This window comes from Pinus tabuliformis, chromosome 7 (genome assembly GCF_031772625.1).
Source record: "Pinus tabuliformis cultivar Carrire ecotype Pingquan chromosome 7, CPIR1, whole genome shotgun sequence".
NCBI lineage: Eukaryota > Viridiplantae > Streptophyta > Pinopsida > Pinales > Pinaceae > Pinus > Pinus tabuliformis.
In genome coordinates this window covers 1,749,231,689-1,749,239,952 of record NC_142293.1, presented here as the reverse complement: position 1 = coordinate 1,749,239,952, position 8,264 = coordinate 1,749,231,689, and the positions used below count along the sequence as shown (strand labels likewise).

Sequence of the window (8,264 nt, the reverse complement as noted above, 5' to 3'; positions counted from 1 at the left end):
CAAGACCAGAACAGACTTCAATATCATTATCAATTTCCATCTGATTGGTTTTTGTCTATAAAAAACTCCGTTCATGTTGATTACCGAAGTCATAGACATGGTTATTTCTCTAATTATACTTCGAAACTGCCAACATATCAGCTCTGGATTGACTTTTGTGGTTACTCCCATAACATTACAACAATTACAAGAGGGAGAATCAATAAAATATCAAACGAATTTGGATTGCTATAATTTGGAACTCGATAATCAAATAAAAATAGAGTTTATGAAAAACAATCAACCCATAACTTATTTAGTATGACACAAGATTCCAGCTTTACCTATCCATTAATAATGAAACAGCAGACCCACACGGCAATACTAGACTTGCTATATATTCGTGTGCACCCATAACATTGCGATTACGATCCTTACAGTTGGTGTTCGCCGTAAGAAATAGAGGAGATATTCTTCAGCACTGCAATGATGTCGAAGCATTTGATTATAATGGCACTTACATTCCTGAATTCTCTCATGTTTCTGGCATTTTTACGACCTACATTGGCGCAAAACAGCTTGTTGGTCGGATTCTACAACGCAAATTGTTCGCAAGCAGAATCAATCGTGCCGGCGGTAATCACAAGTCACTTTGCTACCGACAAATCCCTTCCTGCTGCCCTCCTGCGCATGCATTTTCATGACTGTTTCGTAAAGGTAAGCGTGCAGTTCTATGGAAATCATAGTCTCATTTAAATCCAAGGCTTATAAATATAAATTGACTGCCTTTGGACATGCATGGAATTAATAAATATATATATATGTTGTTGAAGGGTTGCGATGGATCAATTATGATAGATAGCGTGGGCAATAACGTATCAGAGAAAGAAGCAGTCCCCAACCAGACTGTGAGAGGATTTGAGATCATCGATGAAGCAAAAGCCAAGCTTGAAAGTGCATGCCCTGGCGTTGTGTCTTGTGCTGATATAATTGCACTTGCTACTAGAGACGTCGTATTCCTGGTATATAAATTTTTTAAGCTCGGAAATCCCTAGAAAACAAACTTCCTGCCAGTTCCCAGATTCCAACCATTGTTTCCTAACATTCTCTAAAGAGTTTAAATTTTCAAATGGGTTTCTATGTCAAACATGCCAATAGCAAGTAGTTGCCACACTATGGAGATCATTTACAACAATGCCACAAAAGCTCATCAAAGCAAACCACCCAAGAGTTTGGCTCCGAACAGTAAAAAATCAGCTATTACAAAATTATAATGATATGCGCATATTTCGGCATCCACCCACAGCAGGTTAAATTGGACAAGTCTAACTCATCATTAATTGTGGTTCAAAGTTTGACTTGCGGTTAATCATGAATCAAACCCATGTTCATCGAGTCAAGCCCGGTTTAACTGAGTTTGACTCAAAGATATTGATTATATATATATATATATATATATATATATATATATATATATATATATATATATATATATATATATATATATATATATATATATAAAAAAGGGTCCAATCAAAGTCAAACTCCACAAGCTACAAATTTGACTGGCGACACTGGTAACCATGACTTAAAGCCATAGAAAAATATTTCGATTAAATCACAATAAAATTGATGAAATATAAAAAAAGATGACTACAATAATTCCAATTATCACACTTATAAACTCCATCTTCTGCTCCCATCTAAAGTTTCCTTAAGTTATTTCTCCTATTGTCTAAGACTAGGTTCAAACGTCGTGTTCAAAGGAGAAGATTAAGAGCGAAAAGCACAAAGTCTTAAATGAAAAATTTGCGCTAACAGTTGACAATGCAGTAGCTGTTTTTCCACTATTGTTCTCAAGTCTGCATTTAATCACTATAAATAAGCCACATTCGAGTGTCAGGGCGATTCTGAGAATCGCCCCGCCACCACCCCGCCACCAGTGTAGTTCTCAAGTCTGCATTTAATCACTGTAAATAAGCCACATTCAGGTGTCAGGGCGATTCTGAGAATCGCTCGCCCTAACACCCAAATGTGGCTTATTTACAGTGATTAAAATCAACCCACCTGAAGAGTAAAATTTGGTCTTGTACTATAAACAGACAAGAAAATATTGCAGCGATAGTCCACGGCATGTCCAAACAATGGCACAACAAAATACCATGTCAAAATTTATGAATCCATACCCAGAATTTATAATCTGGCGCTTGACAGAGTAGTTGTTGAAAATTCCCTCCAAGTATGGGTCCATCAGTTCTCCTGTATGATGATTTAAACCAACAATGTTGCCTTTGTCATGCTCCACCTGCAGAAGAAATATATCTTATCAGAATTAGGAAGAGTCGATCTCTAAAAAAAACTCAAAAAACAGCTTGACATTGTCAACAAAAGATCTGACATGTAGTCCAACCAAGACATCCTGAGTATCTAGTCCAGAATTTTCTGCCAGAGTCTTGGGCACAACCAAAAGGGCATCAGCAAAGGCTTCAACTCCTAGTTGTGCACGCTGCCAAAAGATTATAAAATACACAATAAAGAATTAGTACGCAAAGAGAGAAGAAAATTGGAATTCCTTTTTAAAGGAAGTCACGGGGCTAGAAAAACCAAAGTACAGATAAATAATGAGAACTTGTACATTGTTGCACTAAACAACAATTTTGACGGGAAAAGAGCTTTAGAATATTGTACATTAGGTAAGTACCTGAGAAATCTTTGTTTCTTCCAATTACATGTTACATCTCATTAAGGCAAGACCAGAACAGACTTCAATATCATTATCAACGTCCATCTGATTGGTTTTTGTCTATAAAAAAAATCCGTTCATGTTGATTACCGAAGTCATAGACATTGTTATTTCTCTAATTATACTTTGAAAAACTCTTTAACCACATTCCTGACAGGTAAAATTCCAAATACCAAACAGGACGGAAACAGATCAGAAATCCCTCGAAAACGCGCTTCCTGCCAGTTCCCAGATTCCAACCATTGTTTCCTAATATTCTCTGAAGAGTTTAAATTTTCAAATGGGTTTCTATGTCAACATGCCAATAGCAAGTAGTTGCCACACTATGGAGATCATTTACAACAATGCCACAAAAGCTCATCAAAGCAGACCACCCAAGAGTTTGGCTCCGAACAGGAAAAAATCAGCTATTACAAAATTATAATGATATGCGCATATTTTGACATCCACCCACAGCAGGTTAAATTGAACAAGTCTAACTCATGATTAATTGTGGTTCAAAGTTTGACTTGCAATTAATCATGAATCAAACCCATGTTGATCGAGTCAAGCCCGATTTAACTGAGTTTGACTCAAAGAGATTGATTGATTATATATATATATATATATATATATATAGATATATATTTATAAGGGTCCAATCAAAGTCAAACTCCACAAGCTACAAATTTGACTGCCGATACTGGTAACCATGACTTAAAGCCATAGAAAAATATTTCGTTTAAATCACAATAAAACTGATGAAATATAACAAAAGATGACTATAATAATTCCAATTATCACATTTATAAACTCCATCTTCTGCTCCCATCTAAAGTTTTCTTAAGTTATTTCTCCTATTGTCTAAGACTAGGTTCAAACGTCACGTTCAAAAGAGAAGATTAAGAGCGAAAAGCACAAAGTCTTAAATGAAAAATTTGTGCTAACAGTTGACACTGCAGTAGCTGTTTTTCCACTACTGTTCTCAAGTCTGCATTTAATCACTGTAAATAAGCCACATTCGGGTGTCAGGGCGATTCTGAGAATCGCCCCACCACCACCAAAGTTGTAGTTTAATATGCATGTACTTTTAAAATTTCCAATGTCTTTTTATTTTAGTTACAGCACTAGTATAGGAAGTAAGTGGAGTTTCAATCTAATTGTAAGAGGAAAGTAAGTGTAGTCTCAATCTAATTGCAAGGTAGTTTTGTTTTATTTTGATGAGTTAAATTGCATTGTAGTTTTATTTTATTTTGATCAATTAAATTGCATTGTAGTTTTGTTTTATTTATGTAGGTTTCCCATTTATTTACTGTAGTTTCTGGTGAGTATAGTTTGGAGAATCTTTTCTTCACTCTGATAAATATTTGATTTAGGATCAAACATAATATGATATAATTATATAATTGAATAATAAGAAAATAATCAAATTAATGACTAAATGATAGATATAAGATCAAATTAATTACTAAATGTCAGATATAAGATAGTTGGTAATAGGGTGTGTTATGAAGTCAATGTCAGATATAAGATAGTTGGTAATAGGGTGTGTTGTGAAGTCATTAGGGTTATTATTGACTCCTTAAATATGACTCAAGGATTTCTAAAAGTATTCTTCCTATATTAATGAGTTTCTATGTCTACAATGTAATCACCACAATGAAATAATAAGCATTTACTACCAACTAGATGTTCATAGTCCCATAAAAGGTTTTTATATCCCTCGTTACTTCCCCCATTGGGGTGCTTTTCATTTATTTTATTTCTCCCTTTTCTTTTATTTAGGTATGAGGATGGGTAACATCTAATTTATAATAGTGGGGGAAGCAACGCACTGAATAACCATATTAATTGGGGTGTCTCCTTATATTGGGTGTAAATCCTTGACCTAGTTGACTTTTTAGAATTGTTGCCAAGGGAGATGTTTTTATGTTGTTGTTAAGATATTCGCAGTGAATTTGAAAAATGTAATCCTTTCTCAATGGTAATTGATGTTAATGGAGGTCCAAACTTAGTTTTCTCATTTTTGGTTGTGTTTCCCATTGTGGTATTAGCATCCATGTGCTCCTCATAAGTCACCTGCAACAAAATAAGACAAACACAAAATACCATGTAACTATATTTAAAACGCCATCAAAGTTATTATTGTTGTTCATAAGATGACAGTGGCAGTGACCTTCCTTTAAAGGTTTGGAAAGAAATTAAAATAGATTATTATTATGGCCTTAGATACTCTAATCAAAGTAAATCGAGTGGTCGTAGGTAGCTCATCATATTCTCCCTACATGTGGGGTATGATTTCACTGATGATGCATTATTAGGATTGTGATTGACACTAGAGTTATATTCTGGGAACTTGTTTTTTCCAATTATTTCATTCTTGAGAGAAAATCCTCTGGCATCTAGGTTTGGGATTTATTGATAGCAAATGAAGTTATCCTACCTTCATTTCTCGGGAACACATTTATGAGGGAGTAATAAGGTTCTTGAGGTGTAACTGAGTTGCTTTAGAACAAATGAAACTTGCTTCTCGAATTCCTTGTGAACTTTTTGTGAACATATTTTATGGAGAGGGTGATCAGTTTAGTGAGGGTCATTAGAGGAGATTCACTGTAATCTGACTCCAGTTCCTCTTTTTAGCAAAATCATGGCCTCCTATGAAACTGTCATGCTCAAAATTAAAATAAGGATAATTAGGAAAATGTGCTTGATGTGATATGGTAAATTTGTCCATCTATGTTTAGGTGTAATAACCATGGCATATAATGGTTGAAAACATGTTGAATTTATACTTAGGAAAGAAAAATGATATTCTACCAAAAACATTAATGTGTTTTTTTCCTCATACACAACTTTGTTTGGCACATAAAAATTTGGTTTTACTAGCATTTTTTAAAAGTTTGAAAATTGACCCTAAAAAAAATCATCATTCCAGTATCATCACTTTTTCATTTTGAAGCTATATTTTGCACAAAAATTTCATATAAATTTTGTAGTCACTGCCATTTTTAAAACATGTTCAAAATTGACTGCTAAAAAATAAAATCATCGTTCCAGTATACAAACTTTTTGTTTTTAGCACTGTTTTTGATGTTTTTTCGGGACTTTTTGGCCAGAGTTCCCGTTTTGAGTTTATAGTTCCCGTTTCAAAGTTTACATTGTTTATAAATGTTCTCCTCACGTTTTACTAAAAATCAGAATGTCATCCAGATACACAATAACAAAATCATCAAGAAAATGTCTGAGTACATCATTCATTAATCTCATGAAAGTAGCAGGAGCATTAGTTAGGCCAAAAGGCATAACCAGCCATTCATACAATCCCTGCTTTGTTTTGAAAGTAGTCTTCCATGCATCTTTCTCTGCAACTCTGACCTGATGGTATCCACTGTGCAAATCCAACTTGGTGAAATAAACAGCTTCCTTCAATTGATCTAAAATATCATCTATGCGAGGAAGGGGATAACAATTTTTTATTGTTATCTTATTCAGTGCTCAGTAGTCAATGCACATTCTCCATGAGCCATCTTTCTTTCTCACCAAGACGATGGGTGACCCACATGGTGATGTGCTAGGCCTGATGAACCCTTTCTCGAGCAACTCCTGCACCTTCTTCTTGATTTCAGCATTCTCTAAAGCAGATAACCTGTACATCCCAATGTTAGGAAAAGGAACATCTTGCTGCAAAATAATATCATGTACTATTCCCTTTTTGGGTGGTAGACCTTGAGGTTCTTGAAACAAGACATCATACTCAGAAACAATCTTTTCTATATCAGCTTGCTAATCAGAATTACAGCCTTCAAATACATTGGTTTTATTAGTTTTCCTTTCCTTTACAACCATTAGTAAGAACTGTTTGCATGAATTTATCATTCTTTTCATCTGTCCTAAGTTTATGAGAGTATAATTATTCTTGAGCTTATGAGCTCTTACAAAGTATTCGATTCCCTCTTTAACAAGTAGATACTTGTTCTCAACTCTATAGAAAATAGCCTTTCTATCATACAAATAAGGACTTCCTAAAACAATTCCACATATATCCAAAGGAATTACATCTAACTCAACCTCATCTACAAATGCTGACCCAAAAGAAAACTTGAGTTTGCACTGTCTAGTCACTTGTAGTTGTGCTTTATCATTCAACCATCCTAATGGGTATGGTTTCTTATGAGGTGTAGTTTCTAATCCCAATTTCTTTACAGTTGCTTCAGAAATCAGATTTACTTGTGAGCCACTATCAAACAAAGTATCAATCTTTTGATTTTTGGAAACAAATTGAATATGGAAAAGCTCATGCCTTTTTCTCTCATGTTCTTCATCAATAACAGATTGAGTAGAATTACTAGTAGATGCTTTAGAATTCTTACTTTTTATACCTGTGGCTGCAATGATTGTTTCATCTCCTGAGTTTGACCCCAAATCTTTCTGAATAGTTGCAGTAGTCTTCTTCTTCTTGCCCTCGAACTTCTTAGGCCTCAGCTCTGGATGCAGAATCCAACAGTGCTCATCATCATGCCCCTCCTTTTTACAGTGAGTGCATGAAGCTTTGTCTTTCTGTGCAGTGTTAGCCTTCCTTGCTTTCCACTTCTACTTTCTTTTCTCCTTGCTCTTGCTTACAGTGGGTTGGGATTGTTGAAAAGTGTGCAACAAGAAATGCTTGTTGAGAGTGCAACAAGATGATGGAGCTTAGTGAAAAGAGTCGCCTTCACTAAGTGGGCCCGCAGGCTATTTTTGGCGCAAGTCTATTTTTAGACTATGTCTATTTTTAGACATATGGATCATGTCTATGGATGATTGATCAAGTTGGGAAAAATAGATGGACTTCTATTTTTTATGAGAGTGTGAGTGATCACAGTGTGAGTGATCAAAGTCTATTTTTAGACTAGCTGTCAAAAATAGAAAAGTCAAATATTATTATCTCACAATAATATTTGGACTATAAACTTAATCTTATTCTCTTGGAGCACTTCAGAATGAGCTACGGAAGTGGCACATGCAGCTGTCAGAAGGAAATTCATTTTTCTTATGAGTCAGTTGAGTTGTTGCATGCATGACTTCAGTTAGAACTCAAGTGAGTTGAGTTTAGTGGACTGGAGGTACAGTTGATGGAGTTGTGTTCAGTTTAGCTTTGTTAAACTGGTTGTATTTAGTCTAACTGATCAATAGACTAAAGATGAGTTGGGTGAATTAGTTATTAATTAATTCACAAGTTATTAACTCATAATGCAACTATAGAATACATCAGTTAACTCAGTTGCATGTCAGTGCATGTTCAGTTCAGCAGGGACAGGTGTTAGAGGATCAGATTGCTATCAGTTGTGACTATAGCTGTGCATGATGATTTGCACAATCAAAGGATTGAGTATGCCAATGAGTTTGCTCACGTATCTTCATGATATTATAGCTGTTGCTCACGTCCAACATAGTGTGGGTGACTATTTTGCAGTGTAAAATCGAGTTTGGGAAGCTATTCTCATCAGTTCTCGAGCAGGTTTGAGCAGTGGAGGCAGGCAAGCAGCGGGAGAGATTTGGAGATCAAATCTGAGCTGTATTGTGTGTA

The 8,264-nt window shown here is 35.1% G+C and overlaps 1 pseudogene; it reads left to right on the top strand.

Moving 5' to 3' along the window:
• The first annotated feature begins 489 nt into the window (after nt 1-489).
• Nucleotides 490-1,034, top strand: LOC149255336 (peroxidase 44 pseudogene; annotated as a pseudogene).
• Nucleotides 1,035-8,264: the final 7,230 nt, after the last annotated feature.